The sequence below is a fragment of the Ranitomeya imitator genome, chromosome 1, assembly GCF_032444005.1.
Source record: "Ranitomeya imitator isolate aRanImi1 chromosome 1, aRanImi1.pri, whole genome shotgun sequence".
NCBI classification, from domain to species: domain Eukaryota; kingdom Metazoa; phylum Chordata; class Amphibia; order Anura; family Dendrobatidae; genus Ranitomeya; species Ranitomeya imitator.
The window spans coordinates 1,019,428,737-1,019,442,009 of NC_091282.1; the positions used below are offsets into that span (position 1 = coordinate 1,019,428,737).

At 45.3% G+C, this 13,273-nt stretch overlaps 1 protein-coding gene across 10 annotated transcripts in view; it reads left to right on the forward strand.

Annotated features, from left to right (window-relative positions):
- IL15 (interleukin 15) overlaps positions 1-13,273 on the forward strand; it is a 138,999-nt gene that overhangs the window by 76,175 nt on the left and 49,551 nt on the right. Inside the window, exon 1 of one of the 10 annotated variants that reach the window (XM_069743990.1) lies at positions 11,525-11,603. The exons of the other annotated variants lie outside the window; for them this stretch is intronic. The gene's annotated coding sequence lies outside the window, so the exon portion shown is untranslated. Of the gene's footprint in view, positions 1-11,524; positions 11,604-13,273 lie in introns of those variants that run through there. 10 annotated transcript variants of the gene reach the window in all.

Here is a 13,273-nt window from a genome sequence, read left to right on the forward strand (position 1 = left end):
TACCCCGTATGTTGGGGGAAACCAACGTTTGAGCGCATGGCAGAGCTCGGAAGGGAAGGAGCGCCATTTGGAATGCAGACTTAGATGGAATGGTCTGCAGACGTCACATTGCGTTTGCAGAACCCCTAATGTACCTAAAGAGTAGAAACCCCCCACAAGTGACCCCATATTGGAAACTAGACCCCCCAGGGAACTAATCTAGATGTGTTGTGAGAACTTTGAACCCCCAAGTGTTTCACTACAGTTTATAACGCAGAGCCGTGAAAATAAAAAATCTTTTTTTTTCCCACAAAAAATATGTTTTAGCCCCGAGTTTTGTATTTTCCCAAGGGTAGCAGGAGAAATTGGACCCCAAAAGTTGTTGTCCTATTTGTCCTGAGTACGCTGATACCCCATATGTTGGGGTAAACCCCTGTTTGGGCACACGGGAGAGCTCGGAAGGGAAGAAGCACTGTTTTACTTTTTCAACGCAGAATTGGCTGGAATTGAGATCGGACGCCATGTCGCGTTTGGAGAGCCCCTGATGTGCCTAAACAGTGGAAACCCCCCAATTATAACTGAAACCCTAATCCAAACACATCCCTAACCCTAATCCCAACAGTAACCCTAACCACACCTCTAACCCTGACACACCCCTAACCCTAATCCCAACCCTATTCCCAACCGTAAATGTAATCTAAACCCTAACTGTAACTTTAGCCCCAACCCAAACTGTAGCCCTAGCCCTAACCCTAGCCCTAACCCTAGCCCTAACCCTAGCCCTAGCCCTAACCCTAACCCTAACCCTAGCCCTAACCCTAGCCCTAACCCTAGCCCTAACCCTAGCCCTAACCCTAGCCCTAACCCTAGCCCTAACCCTAGCCCTAACCCTAACCCTAGCCCTAACCCTAGCCCTAGCCCTAACCCTAGCCCTAACCCTAGCCCTAACCCTAGCCCTAACTCTAACCCTAGCCCTAATGGGAAAATGGAAATAAATACATTTTTTTAATTTTTCCCTAACTAAGGGGGTGATGAAGGGGGGTTTGATTTACTTTTATAGCGGGTTTTTTAGCGGATTTTTATGATTGGCAGCCGTCACACACTGAAAGACGCTTTTTATTGCAAAAAATATTTTTTGCGTTACCACATTTTGAGAGCTATAATTTTCTATATTCTGGTCCACAGAGTCATGTGAGGTCTTGGTTTTTGCGGGACGAGTTGATGTTTTTATTGGTAACATTTTCGGGCACGTGACATTTTTTGATCGCTTTTTATTCCGATTTTTGTGAGGCAGAATGACCAAAAACCAGCTATTCATGAATTTCTTTTGGGGGAGGCGTTTATACCGTTCCGCGTTTGGTAAAATTGATGAAGCAGTTTTATTCTTCGGGTCAGTACGATTACAGCGACACCTCATTTATATCATTTTTTTATGTTTTGGCGCTTTTATACGATAAAAACTATTTTATAGAAAAAATAATTATTTTTGCATCGCTTTATTCTCAGGACTATAACTTTTTTATTTTTTTGCTGATGATGCTGTATGGCGGCTCGTTTTTTGCGGGACAAGATGACGTTTTCAGCGGTACCATGGTTAGTTATATCTGTCTTTTTGATCGCGTGTTATTCCACTTTTTGTTCGGCGGTATGATTATCAAGCGTTGTTTTTTGCCTCGTTTTTTTTTTTTTTCTTACGGTGTTTACTGAAGGGGTTAACTAGTGGGCCAGTTTTATAGGGCGGGCCGTTACGGACGCGGCGATACTAAATATGTGTACTTTTATTGTTTTTTTTTTTTTATTTAGATAAAGAAATGTATTTATGGGAATAATATTTTTATTTTTTTTTTCATTATTTTGGAATATTTTTTTTTATTTTTTTTTACACATTTGAAATTTTTTTTTTTTACTTTTTTACTTTGTCCCAGGGGGGGACATCACAGATCAGTGATCTGACAGTTTGCACAGCACTCTGTCAGATCACTGATCTGATAGGAGTGCAGGCTGCTTCACAGTGCCTGCTCTGAGCAGGCTCTGTGAAGCCACCTCCCTCCCTGCAGGACCCGGATCCGCGGCCATCTTGGATCCGGGGCTGGAGGGAGCAGGGAGGGAGGTGAGACCCTCGCAGCAACGCGATCACATCGCGTTGCTGCGGGGGGCTCAGGGAAGCCCGCAGGGAGCCCCCTCCCTGCGCGGTGCTTCCCTGTACCGCCGGCACATCGCGATCATCTTTGATCGCGGTGTGCCGGGGGTTAATGTGCCGGGGGCGGTCCGTGACCGCTCCTGGCACATAGTGCCGGATGTCAGCTGCGATAAACAGCTGACACCCGGCCGCGATCGGCGGCGCTCCCCCCGTGAGCGCTGCCGATCGCATATGACGTACTATTGCGTCCTTGGGAAGTAAAGCCCACCCCACATGGACGCAATAGTACGTCTAATGGCAGAAAGGGGTTAAAGTTGAGAAACGCATGGATTCCTCTCAGTATCAGCAGATTGTTGGCAATAATTTTCATGAATCAGTGGCAAAGTTGAAGTTACGCAGGGGATGGATCTTTCAGCAAGACAATGATCCAAAACCCCACTCCAAATCTACTCAGGCATTCATACAGAGGAACAATTACACTGTTCTGGAATGGCCATCCCAGTCCCCAGACCTGAATATCATTGAACATCTGTGGGATCATTTGAAGAGGGCTGTCCATGCTCGGCGACCATCAAACTTAACTGAACTGGAATTGTTTTGTAAAGAGGAATGGTCAAAAATACCTTCATCCAGGATCCAGGAACTCATTAAAAGCTACAGGAAGCGACTAGAGGCTGTTATTTTTGCAAAAGGAGGATCTACTAAATATTAATGTCACTTTTCTGGTGGGGTGCCCATACTTATGCATCTGTCAAATTTTGTTTGAATGCAGATTGCACATTTTCTGTTAGTACAATAAACCTCATTTCAAGGCAGAAACATTACTGTGTCCAACAGTTATTAGATATATGAAACTGAAATAGCTGTTGCAAAAAAAACACTTTTTATAAAACATTACGCTTAAGACCAATAGGGGTGCCCAAACTTTTTCATATAACTGTAAGAAAAAAGAAAAAAAAAAATATTAACGTGTGTATAAAAAAAAAAAAAATCCTAAATACAGTGTTCCAAATTATTATGCAAATTATATTTTTCTCGGATTTTCCTAAAAGGTCGGTGCAAATGACAGTCAGTCTAATAAGTCATCACCCGTTAGATTATACATCAAATTTTATTGAAGAAACCTCCCAATGATAACAGTATAATCTCCAAAATATATAAAAACTCAAAATGCACTGTTCCAAATTATTAGGCACAGTAGAATTTCTAAACATTTGATATGTTTTAAAGAACTGAAAATGCTCATTTGTGGAATTTGCAGCATTAGGAGGTCACAGTCACTGAACAAAAAAGCTATTAACTCCAAAACATCCAAACAGGCCAAGTTACATGTTAACATAGGAACCCTTCTTTGATATCATCTTCACAATTGCATCCATTGAACTTGTGAGTTTTTGGAGAGTTTCTGCTGTTTTGATGTGAACTACCTCCCACCCTCATAGATCTTTTGCTTGATGATACTCCAAAAGTTCTCTGTACAGTTGAGGTCAGGGGAAGATGGTGGCCACACCATGAGTTTATCTCCTTTTATGCCCATAGCAGCCAATGACTCAGAGGTATTCTTTGCAGCATGAGATGTTGCATTGTCATGCATGAAGATGATTTTGCTCCTGAAGGCACGTTTCTGCTTTCAGACCATGGAAAAAAAGTCAGTCAGAAACTCTATGTACTTTGCAGAGGTCATTTTCACACCTTCAGGAACCTTAGAACGTCCTACCAGCTGTACCACCTTCTTGCTGACATCACAGCCTTGTTGGGACATGGTGGCCATCCACCAACCATCCACTACTCCATCCATCTGGACCATCCAGAGTTACTTGACACTCATCAGTAAACAAGACTGTTTGGAAATTAGTGTTCATGTATGTCCGGGCCCACTTTAACCATTTCTGCTTGTGAACACTGTTTAAAGGGAAGGTGCCACCAGTTTTCTTGTATTTTTGTTTTTTTTGTGAAATTAAAGGGCCACTGTCACCCCCCTCCAGCCGTTATAAACTAAAAGAGCCACCTTGTGCAGCAGTAATGCTGCAGTCTAACAAGGTGGCTCTTTTAGTTTTTGTTTCTGTTATTGCCACAATAAATGTATTTATAATTCTGCTGAAATACCTGTCTTTGTACCCGGAGGCGGGACTGAAGCCTCCTCTTAGAAGCGCCCAACTGCCGTCAGTCATCTGTTGGGTTGATTTTCGCCGCCCCCTCAGCGCTATTATTGTGTGAAATCTGGCGCCTGCGCTCTGCTCTTCTGCCTTGCGCAGGCGCATAAAGCATTATCCGTCCGAGCGCTGCTGCCGGGTTCCTTTCTGCGCCTGTGCGGCCAGCCTGTTACTGAATCCCCGCCCCGCACTATGTTATGCACTATGCACAGTGCGGGGCTGGGATTCCTGGGCATGCGCACTGCGCTTCTCAGACGCTCCCCAGGTCCCCCGCCTTTCAGCATTGCCGGAATATACAGGTATCCTTGCCGGTGTTTGGAACAGCCGCACAGAACAACGCTGGAAGGCGGGGGACCTGTGGAGCGTCTGACAAGCGCAGTGCGCATGCCCAGGAATCCCAGCCCCGCACTGTGCATAGTGCATAACATAGTGTGGGGCGGGGATTCAGTAACAGGCTGACCGCACAGGCGCAGAAAGGAACCCGGCACCAGCGCTCGGACGGATAATGCTTTATGACAGAAACAAAAACTAAAAGAGCCACCTTGTTAGAATGCAGCATTACTGCTGCACAAGGTGGCTCTTTTAGTTTATAACGGCTGGAGGGGGGTGACAGTGGCCCTTTAAGCTTAAAATAGTAATTAAAATGTATTAATGCAATGTTTGCACTGTTTGTAAAAAAAAAAACAATATTTTTCATATAGAAATGTTTGCAAATATACATATTTACCACTAGGGGGAGCATTTTCCGTTTTAGACCTCAAGCAGCTATAGTAAGATTTACCAGCTTTACTGTTAGCCGGAAAATTGGGGCAGTAACTGCTGACATCACCATTTCCCTCCCCTTTTGGGTGGTCTAATATCCCTGGGGCAGAATGAAGAGCAGCATCACAAGACAGCGCCATTTTGTGTGTGACTGCCCTGTGACCTGCTATCACCAGCAGTTACTGCATCAGAGGCGCAGCTTTTTTTTATAGAGGAGCAGAACACAGTGGACTCAGCAGCATTTTTTGTGAATAACATTCTTGCCATCCCCCTTCCCCCACCTTAATCCCTGTCCTGTCAGCTGCCCTGCTTTCTCTCTCCAGGTGTCACCTCCCTCTCTGCAGGCTGTGAGTGCAGCTTACCTGAGATCACAGGGACTGTGTGTGAGGGGGAGGGGGAGACACAGCAGGAGAAGCACACAGGACAGCATGTGAGCCAGAGCAGAGAATGTCTGCCCAGGACGTGCCTGCCTGGAGTACAGAGGAGCAGTGAGGGCTTCTTCTGTCCTGCGACAGAGAGTAAGTGGAGCTCGGCAGATAGCACAGGGCTATAATAAAATGGCAGCTAGTCACACCTACAGCAGTGAATTGTGCAGCCCACAGAGGCATGCCCAGCTCACTGCTAATGCTGCTACAATGTTAGAGATAGGGTCAGCGCCAGTCTATTATCTCCTATGTCCATGGGGTGCCGTAATCTGACACTGATAGTGCCCTGCTACTGCTGCAAAACCAAGATGTCAGCCCCCAGTGCATTCTTTAAACTCATATAGCACATGAAATCTGTTTCACATGCATTTAAAACTTGCTTATAGCAGCATGTTATGCTACATTACAGTGATTTATTAATGATCTACAAATGCGGTACCTTCCCTTTAAGGGTGGCTGAATAGTAGGTTTATGCACCACAGCAAGCCTTTGAAAGATCCTACACCTTGAGGTTCGAGGGACTCCAGCGGCACCAGCAGCTTCAAATATCTATTTGCTGATTTGTAATGGTATTTTGGCAGCTGCTCTCTTAAGGTACCGTCACATTTAGCGACGCTGCAGCGATAACGACAACCATGCCGATCGCTGCAGCGTCGCTGTGTGGTCGCTGGAGAGCTGTCACACAGACAGCTCTCCAGCGACCAACGATATCGAAGTCCCTGGGTAACCAGGGTAAATATCGGGTTACTAAGCGCAGGGCCGCATTTAGTAACCCGATGTTTACCCTGGTTACCAGTGTAAATGTAAAAAAAACAAACACTACATACTTGCATTCCTGTCGCGTTCCCCGGCTTTCTGCTTCCCTGCACTGTGTAAGTGCTGGCCGTAAAAGCAGAGCAGTGACATCACCGCTGTAATTGCTTTACGGCTGGCCGGCGCTGACACAGGATGCAGGAGGAGTGCAGGGAAGCAGAACGCCGGGGGGACGCCACAGACACCGGAATGTAAGTATGTAGTGTTTTTTTTTTTTTTACATTTACACTGGTAACCAGGGTAAACATCGGGTTACTAAGCTCGGCCCTGCGCTTAGTAACCCGATATTTACCCTGGTTACCAGTGAAGACATCGCTGGATCAGCGTCACACACGCCGATTCAGCGATGTCTGCGGGAGATCCAGCAACGAAATAAAGTTCTGGACTTTCTGCTCCGACCAACGATGTCACAGCAGGATCCAGATCGCTGCTGCGTGTCAAACACAACGATATCGCTAGCCAGGACGCTGCAACGTCACGGATCGCTAGCGATATCGTTGTGAAGTTGGTCAGTGTGACTGTACCTTTAATCCAATGAATTTGTCTGGCAAAAATCTTCCTCATTATGCCTTTATCTACATGAACTCTGTCTGTGCTCTGTTTCAGTCTCAAATCTCTTCACAGTATGATGACCACTCTTAAGTTTTCATGGAATATCTAATGTTTTCATACCGTGTCCAAGGCATTGCACTATTTAATGCTTTTCAGCAGCAGAGAGATCCTTTTTAGTTCCCATATTACTTGAAATCTCTGGCCTGCTTAATAATGTGGAACATAATTTTTAAGTAGTTTTCCTTTAATTAGAGTCACCTTTAAAACTAATTATCACATGTGTTTAAGATTGATTTCAGTGATCCATTGAGCCCTGAGACACAATACCACCCATGAGTTTATTTGAAAAACAAAACAATTAAATCTTTGACACTTAATTCCAATTTGCATAATAATTTGGAACACAGTGTAAAGAAAAAAAAAATATATATATATATTGTTCCAATAAATAAATTTCTTTTATGTAAATAAAAAAACAATAAAAGTACACATATTTAGTACTACCGCGTCCGTAACGACACGACTTATAAAACTGTCCCAATAGTTAAACCCTTCAGTGAACACCGTAAAAAAAAACAAAAAAACAATGCTTTATCATCATACCGCCGAAGAAAAAGTGGAATAACACGCAATCAAAAAGACAGATATAAATAACCATGGTACCGCTGAAAACTTCATCTTCTCCCACAAAAACGAGCCACCATACAGCATCATCAGCAAAAAAATAAAAGTTATAGCCCTCAGAATAAAGCGATGCAAAAGTAATTATTTTTTCTATAAAATAGTTTTTATTATATAAAAGCGCCAAAACATAAAAAAAATAAATGAGGTATAGCTGTAATCGTACTGACCCGAAGAATGAAACTGCTTTGTCAATTTTACCAATCGCGGAACGGTGTAAACGCCCTCCCAAAAGCATTTCATGAATTGCTGGTTTTTGTTCATTCTGCCTAACAAAAATCAGAATAAAAAGCGATCAAAAAATGTCATGTGCCCAAAAATGATACTAATAAAACGTCAACTCGTCCCGCAAAAAACAAGACCTCACATGACCCCGTGGACCAAAATATGGAAAAATTATAGCTCTCAAAATGTGTTAACGCAAAAACTTTTTTTTTGCAATAAAAAGCGTCTTTTAGTGTGTGGCAGCTGCCAAACATAAAAACCCGCTATAAATAGTAAATTAAACCACCCTTTATCACCGCCTTAGGCCTCTTTCACACGTCAGTGTCTCCGGTATGTGAGAAAACTGTCAGTACACGTACCGGAGACACTGACGTACGTAAACCCATTCAAATGAATGGATCTATGCACATGTCTCCGTGTTTTCACGGACCGTGTGTCCGTGTGCAAAAACAGAGTCATGTTCGCTTTTCTCTGGCAGCACGTACCGCAATACGTCCTGCACACGGAGAACAGTGTGCACTCTCCCCCGTGTGCATGTACCACCCGCAGGAGAGACAGCGCTACAGTTAAGCTCTGTCCCCTGCTTTTGGTGCTGAAGCCAGCATTCATTCCTTCTCCCCAGCAGCGTTCGCTGGAGAGAAGAAATGAAAAATCAAGGTTTTTTTTTTTTTTGTTTGTGTTAAAAATAAAGTTTGGGGTCACCTCCCGCCTTCCATCCCCTGTGCGCCCGCCCGCTTGCCGAGAAATACTCTCCCAGCTCCTGCGATGTATGCTCTCAGCGCCGGCAGCAGGTCCTGTGTGAGCGGTCACGTGGTACTGCTCATTACAGTGATGAATATGCACATATTTTTTTTATTCCAGAAAAATAGTTGCTGTGTGAAACTATAACCTGTCAAACATACATTGATCTAGTCAATTTACCGTTCAGTTCAGTATATAGTATACAGTGTATAGTGTCAATGTATAGGTAACACTGACTCACCAGTGACATCTCTAGGTGAAGTCCTTCATCTTTCATCCAGCACAGACCGCCATCACTTCATCCAGCCAAGACTCGTCTCTGCAGGAATTAACACAGTTATCTCGAGCTCCGCTTGTAGAACACATTACTTAATTTTTCCCAACTTTAACATTACACCACATGAAGAAAAAGAGGCGGCATAGTGTCACTCTACACAGTAACAGGACTGCCCCCCCCATTTAAAACAGTGTCCTCAAAAAATAAAATAAATACATCACTGCAGTAATAATATCCCTTAATTAGCCCCTATGGTAATAATATCCCCCACCCTGGCCCCGTGTGTCTCATTCCTGACTTCAGCCATATGTTCACCCATCCTGCCCTCATGAGTATCCACCCTGCCCCATATGATCTCCCCATCCTGCCCCATCAGTCTCCATCGTACCCACCCTGCCCCATGATCCTGCACGATCTGTCTCCAATCCTGCCCCATGTCTTTCATTCAGCCCCGTGTCTCCAATCATGCCCCATGTCTACGTTCTGCCCATGTCTCCAGTCCTGCCCCCAGTGTATCCAGCATCTGTGCCCCCAGTGTATCCAGCATCTGTGCCCCCAGTGTCCAGCATCTGTGCCCCCAGTGTCCAGCATCTGTGCCCACCAGTGTCCAGCATCTGTGCCCCCAATGTGTCCAGCATCTCTGCCCCCAATGTGTCCAGCATCTCTGCCCCCAATGTGTCCAGCATCTCTGCCCCCAATGTGTCCAGCATCTCTTCCCCCAATGTGTCCAGCATCTCTTCCCCCAATGTGTCCAGCATCTCTTCCCCCAATGTGTCCAGCATCTCTTCCCCCAATGTGTCCAGCATCTCTGCCGCCAATGTGTCCAGCATCTCTTCCCCCAGTGTGTCCAGCATCTCTTCCCCCAATGTGTCCAGCATCTCTTCCCCCAATGTGTCCAGCATCTCTGCCGCCAATGTGTCCAGCATCTCTTCCCCCAGTGTGTCCAGCATCCTGCCCCCAGTGTGTCCAGCAATCTGCCCCAGTGTCTGACTCCAGCATATTGCCTCCAGTGTGTCCAGCAATATACCCTAGTGTCTCCAGCATTGCCCCCAGTGTGTCCAGCAATCTGCCCCAGTGTCCCCAATATTGCCCCAGTGTGCCCAGCAATCTGCCCCAGTGTGTCCAGCATTGCCCCCAGTCTGTCCAGCAATCTGCCCCACTGTCTCCAGCATTGCCCCCAGTGTGTCCAGCAATCTGCCCCAGTGTCTGCAGCATTGCCACCAGTGTGTCCAGCAATCTGCCCCAGTGTGTCCAGCATATTGCCCCCCCCCCCCCCGGATTGCCGTTTGCAAAAAACCCCCCCAAAAACGAGTTCTCCTCACCTGACCGGCGCTCCAGAGGCGAGCTCCCTCCAGCAGCGCGGACTCGCCGGCGACTGAAAATGACGTCAGACGCCGGCGACGTGTGTGCTGCGCCTGCGCCCAACTTTAGCTGCCAGCCTCCAATTGGCTGGCGGCTGTTAACTATTGACGTGCGGGCGGGCGCCCGCCCGCACGTCAATAGCTAAAACTGCCGCAGCGCCGGTAGGGCCCCAGTGAGCAGATAAGACGCGGCCCGATGCGGGCCCTCTCTGCCCACCGGGCCAATATGCCAGTCAGGGCAGTAATGCCCTGATGGCAGCGGGCAATCTGAGCGGTAGCCCAGGGCCCCCCACACCACTGGGCCCTGGGCTACCGCCCAGATTGACCCTATTATAATCCGCCCCTGCGTGGGGTTACAAAGACCCCCAGGAGAATAGAAATAACAGCAGATGAAAGTCATTAAGTGAGAAAAACTTATCAACACAACCGTCAGGTATATAGCAATGAACAAATAGTCAAAGAACAGCAGCTCCAGGGATACGGGAACACTAAAAACCAGAGCTGTTAACAGGGCAGAGACATAATAGAACAATTAAGGCAATGAAAAACATGTAGGATACATGGTGAGTAATAGTGAGTAAGATGTTAAGTAAGCTGAGTAAGCAAAATTAAATGAAGAGTTCGGGTCCATTCACTGCGACTTTAGGGCAAAACACAAAGGCGAGAAAAGGTGGATTACTGGGAGAGGAGCGCAAAAATCAAGTGGGCAAAGATGAGGAGCGTAGCCAGGGAAGCCATATGGTGAGGAATTTGTCATGTGTACGAAAATCCCAACTGGACAATTCCTCCATCCTACGTATATCATTGACTTTAGTTATCCATTCACATAATGAAGGGGGGGGACGTTTGTCTCCAATGCAATGAAACCAAATGCTTAGCTGCAGCCACCAATAGAGGGAGTAATTCATGTTTCTTAGGGTTATAAGATTTTGTGGGGAGCGATAGCAGAACTTCTTGGGGAGTTAAATTTCTTTTACTTATTCCCAACTTGCGGAGGTATTTAAATATTTCATCCCAGTAATTAGCAATCACTGGGTACTGCCAAAAGATGTGGAAGAAGGAACCTACCGAACTCAAACATCTCCAACAGCGAGGGGAATCAGATGGGCCTAAGTGAAGGAGTCTTTCAGGGGTTCTATACCAGCGTGAAAAAACCGTGTGAATTACCTAGAATCTGTTTTGTCTCATTAGGAGACAAAGACAAGTTAAGTTCCGTTTCCCAAGAGGATAGATATAGTGGTTAGAAAAGTGAGGAAGGGGAAATAAGGTTGACATATATTTTAGAGATAAGTTTTGGTGGTAGGGATTTTAACCTAAGAAAAAGCTTCAGCCAGAGCCAATCGGAGTTATGTGTGACTTCGGACTTGAATTTAGAGATGATATGTTGTATATGGTATTTTTGTAGGAAGTTACGAGGACGTTTCATGGCCTCTCGATGCCACACCTCCTCACACTGAACCTGATTAGAGAGAAGATTCGAAATATGTAGATTAGGTAAGGTTTCCCACAAAACGTATACATCCACATAATTCGAGTCCGTGAGCCAAGGGATAATTTTTAAAGGGATGTTATCCAGAAACAGACACTGCGGTAGTCTATTGGGGGCAAGATCTCGTCTAATAGCTAAATTGTTACTTGTTATTGCATCTATGGAGTGGGGTGGGGGGACAACAGAGGTCCAGAGATAAATCTCCGCTTTCTTACCCAACAGAATAAGTTCAAGGTTAGAAGCTTTGCGTTCGGGCCTACTGGTGAGACAATTTTATAAGTAGTGTCGTTACGGACTCTGCAATACCAAATATATTGTACCTTTCTTGTTTATTTTTTTTTTTTCCATACAAATATTTATTTATGGGTAATAAATCTATTTATCTCTATATATACATAGATTCTAACGCATCGGGTATTTTAGAATATGCATGTCCACGTACTATATTGCACAGCCCACGTAGTATATTGCCGAGTCACGTAGTATATTGCCCATCCACGTAGTATATTGCCCAGTCACTTAGTATATTGCACAGCCCACGTAGTATATTGCACAGCCCACGTAGTATATTGCCTAGCCACGTAGTATATTTCCCAGCCACGTAGTATATTGCCCAGCCACGTAGTATATTGCCCAGCCACGTAGTATATTGCCCAGCCACGTAGTATATTGCCCAGCCACGTAGTATATTGCCCAGCCACGTAGTATATTACCCAGTGACGTAGTATATTGCCAAGTGACGTAGTATATTGCCCAGCCACGTAGTATATTGCCAAGCCACGTAGTATATTGCCCAGCCATGTAGTATATTGCCCAGCCACATATTATATTGCCCAGTGACGTAGTATATTGCCCAGTGACGTATATTGCCCAGTGACGTAGTATATTGCCCAGTGACGTAGTATATTGCCCAGCCACCTAGTATATTGCCCAGTGACTTAGTATATTGCCCAGTGACGTAGTATATTGCCCAACCACGTAGTATATTTCCCAGCCACGTAGTATATTGCAGTCACGTAGTATATTGCCCAGCCACGTAGTATATTGCCCAGCCACGTAGTATATTGCCCAACCACGTAGTATATTGCCCAGTGACGTAGTATATTGCCCAGTGACGTAGTATATTGCCCAGCCACGTAGTATATTGCCCAGCCACGTAGTATATTGCCCAGCCACGTAGTATATTGCCCAGCCATGTAGTATATTGCCCAGCCATGTAGTATATTGCCCAGTGACGTAGTATATTGCCCAGTAACGTAGTATATTGCCCAGTGACGTAGTATATTGCCCAGCCACGTAGTATATTGCCCAGTGACTTAGTATATTGCCCAGTGACGTAGTATATTGCCCAACCACGTACTATATTTCCCAGCCACGTAGTATATTGCCCAACCACGTAGTATATTGCCCAGTGACGTAGTATATTGCGCAGCCACGTAGTATATTGCCCAGTTACATAGTATATTGCCTAGTGACGTAGTATATCATGCAGCCACGTAGTATATTGCCCAGTGACGTAATATACAGCACAGAGCCACGTAGTATATTGCCCAGTTACATAGTATATTGCCCAGTGAAGTAGTATACAGCACAGAGCCACGTAGTATATTGCCCAGTGACGTAGTATATTGCCCAGTGACGTAGTATATTGCCCAGCGACGTAGTATATTGCACA